We start from the raw sequence: 3,872 nt of genomic DNA, 5'->3' as shown, positions 1-3,872 counted from the left end.
GGAGATGACTCTTATTTTTGTAAATTTGACCCAGTTCTCTACATATTTGAGAAATTAGGCATTTTTCAAATAAACTAGCCATAAAAAAATTTCACAGCATCAAATATAAACTCCTCTGGTTGGCTTAAAACCAGAGGAGTTTATATTTGATGCTGTGAAATTTTTAAAAGGCCCTTGATGACCTGGTCCCACACTGAATTTTGCAGCCCATTTGTATATTACACACGTACATACTATAGTCCAGCCAAACTAACTTTCTCGCTGTTCCTTATGTACAACCCTCTATGTCCAATTTCTGTACCTTTGCACTGGATGACCCCTCAGCCTGGAAGACATTCCTTCCTTGCTTCTGTTTTTAAAAAAAAAAAAACCCTCCTTTTCTTCACGACTCAGTCCAATTACCACACTTCTACATGAAGCCTTTCATGATTCCTGCCACTTACTCGTGACTCTCCCCTAAATTATCTTGTATCTGTTTTATATGTACTTATACATATATATGTATGAACATGTGTGTATAGATATATACGTATGGGTATATTCACATACGTGTGTATATTCTGTATGTATGTATTATGTATATTCCACCTTGAAAGCCTCCCTTGATTCCTCTTTCCCTTCAATTACTGTCCTATATCTCTTTTCCCTTTGTGGTGAAACTCCTGGAAAAAGCCACCTACAATAGATGTTTACACTTCCTGGCCTTTCACTCACTTTGTAATCCCTTGTAATCTGGCTTCTGAATTCTTGGTTCTACCAAAATGGCTTTCTCCAAAGTTACCAGTAATATCCAAACTACCAGATCCAGTAACCTTTTATCAGTTCTCATTCTTCTTGATCTCTCTGCAGCCTTTAACTCTTGTCCTTCATACTCTCTTTTTTCTAGACTTTTGAAACACCACTTTCTCTCGATTCTCCTCCAGCTGTCTGACCTTTCCTTCTCCCTCTCCTTTGCTGTACCCTCATGCAAGGTGTCACTCAAGAGTCTTCTGCGCTCTCTTCTCTCTCTATACTACTTCACTTGGTGATCCCATCAACTCCTATAGATTTAATTACTAACTCTAATCTGATGATTCTCAATCTACCTAGCCCCACCCATCTAGCCCTAATCCCTCTGTTGACCTCCAGCCTCATGTCTCCAACTGCCTTTCTGACATCTTGACATAGAGGTCCAGTAGACATCTTAAATTTTACACATCCAAAACTGTACTTTGTAAACCATAAAGCATTATATCAAATATTCAATCAAACAACTTGAACTTATTAAGTACCTAGTATCCTCAAAGCACTAGGGAAACGAAGACAAAAGCAAAACTGTAAACATAGTTTGTAAACTAAAAAGCACCATGTAAATTTGCATTTTATGTATTCAACAAATACGATACTTCTTGACCTCATTTATCTCTCCAAGAATTGGCCACAGGCAGTCTAAGAACCCAGAATACTAGCTGGGACAGATAGTAGAAGAGCCTGTGCCAAGTTGGGCATAGTTAATCTTAGCTAATAATCTCATAACTGAAAAAGTATTGCCCAATCGCAGCTCATTTATATGGCCCTCCCATTTGGAACTCACTGGATACTTTATTTCCACTTCTTGCATAAATTCATGATATATTACCTTGTACTCATTATGAGAGGGTGGATCATGTGGCAAGAGGACAGAGTAAGCAATAGACAGGCTGCATGACCCATTGCTTAGCCCAGAAATGGTAGGAGAAACAGGCTCCCAGACCGTGGACAAGTGGGTCAGTCTGTCAGTCAACAAACATTTGCTAAGCTCCTACTCTGTGCCACCCATTGTACTAAATGCTGAGGATTCAAAGAAAAGTGAGAGATAAACTCCACACTCAAGTCTAATGGGGGAGAGGTCCTTGAGTGTGTGTATGTGTGTTTTGGAGGAGGGAGGTGAGGCCATCAGGGTTAAGTGACTTGCCCAAGGTCACATAGCAAGTAAGTGTCAAGTGTCTGAGGCCAAATTTGAACTCAGGTCCTCCTGACTCCAGGGTCAGTGCTCTATTCACTGCACCACCTAGCTGCCCTTTGAGTGTTTTAAGATGACAGCACTCCAAAGGGCAGTAATTTGCCTTATTCGAGCAAGTACTCTCATTAATGAGATAACAGAAAAAGAAGATGCCTTTGTTTATATTACATCCCCTTCCATCCCTTGCATCCTAGACGTGGATGACCTAAGGTCAAATCTTCACCTCAGCCACTTCCTAGCTATGTGAACCTGGATATGTCACTTTACTTTTCTTAACCTTAGTAAACATAAAAGGATGTGCTAGAGGTTATACTGGTCCCATGTGGCAGAGCCTAGAATCAAATTCCGAGATGTCCTCTGTGCACCGTTTTGTCCTGGCCCTGTCTCTTTGAGAATCACAACAATCGTTAGAGGGCAGTGACATACATTTAAGGCGGCAGCTCTTTTGTTAACCTCCTATTGATGCTATATATTGTGCTGTTGTCTTTGAAGATGATGATGAGGGTGATATGTATTGTATCTACATAGTCACGACATGTGCATGACTTCAGGACTCGGTGTTTACAGATCCAGACTCTAGTCTCTTAGAGGACAGGGTTGTTTCATGCTTAGAACAGGAAATCATAGGAAATCTCATTTACACACTGCTTATTATGCGCTTTTTTACAACAACTCTCTAAAGTAAGTAGTACAAGTATAATCGTGCCCATTTTGCCGATGAGCAAAGTAAAAGGGATGACGTGACTTATCCAATTCTGCACAGTCAATTAGCACCAGAGCCAGGATTCCTTCCTGACTCCCTCCTGACTCTCAGACCACCACTATTTCCACTACACATGTTGTTCAAAAGAATAAACAAAATTTCCGAGTTGAGGTGGAAAATACCTTAAAATAGTCTATCTTAAGGAGCCCAAGACATTTTAAAAGTGGAGGCTTAGGGGACTATGGAAGGGGACCCAGGCAGAGTTTGTGGTTGACCAATCAGTGTGTGAGCCTTCAGGAATTTAAGCTAGGTCCTGATGTTCTCTTAGCCCAGTCTTTCCAAAAGCAAATGAAGAGATATTTGGAAGGGCCAGGAGCCCAAGAAGGAGGAGCTAGGAACTGAAAGGGGACTCACTGCAAATATATGACACAGAAAGCATCACCAGTTGACCTAGACAATATAGCCAGCTGCTTAAAGGCATTTAGGTCATTCAATTTAATCTTACTCTGTAGTCATTTAATCCATGAGTTTCATTATTAATAATACTTATTGCTATTACTATTCAAGGAACTACCTGGAATGTACAAATTTACTATTCATGTCAGTATGACTAAAAACAATTTTAGGCCAAGAGAAAGAAGATAAAGCATTTCTTTTTGCAGAGCTCTAATATTCAACGCATTTACTAAATGCCTATGTGCCAGACACTGTACTAAACTCTGGGAACATAAGGGGGCAGAAACAGCCCCCCAAAAAACCCTCTCAAGCTCGTCATTCTTCTCTTTCTGGTGGATTTCTTAAGCTATCTTCATGTGGGTGATGATAATCATACTGGGCTGTGTCTGGAGCAAGCTCAAACAGGCTCCCAAGAGCTGATTGTTAAATTTTCAATGGGAGCATTTATACCTCAGAATTGGCAAACAGCTACAAATCAGGGCTTGGTTTATTTCTCTATTGCCATATTGATTGTCTAGATTAGACTGAAGAAAGTTATAGAGGAAATGCTAATCGTGCAGACAAATTATAGTGTGCACATTTTACCCCCAGAGAACCTGTGGTGAAATCTTTATCAGCACACCCCTGCCTACATGGGTGCAGTTTTCAATAGGATTCCCCTTCTGATTCTTACTAAACAGCCAGTCTTCAGTATTCCAATTGTCTATGATAATTATAAGACGTAGATTGACT

This window comes from Trichosurus vulpecula, chromosome 4, assembly GCF_011100635.1.
Source record: "Trichosurus vulpecula isolate mTriVul1 chromosome 4, mTriVul1.pri, whole genome shotgun sequence".
Taxonomy (NCBI): Eukaryota; Metazoa; Chordata; class Mammalia; order Diprotodontia; family Phalangeridae; genus Trichosurus; species Trichosurus vulpecula.
The sequence above is the reverse complement of the archived record's forward strand: the minus strand, read 5'-3'. Positions refer to the sequence as shown.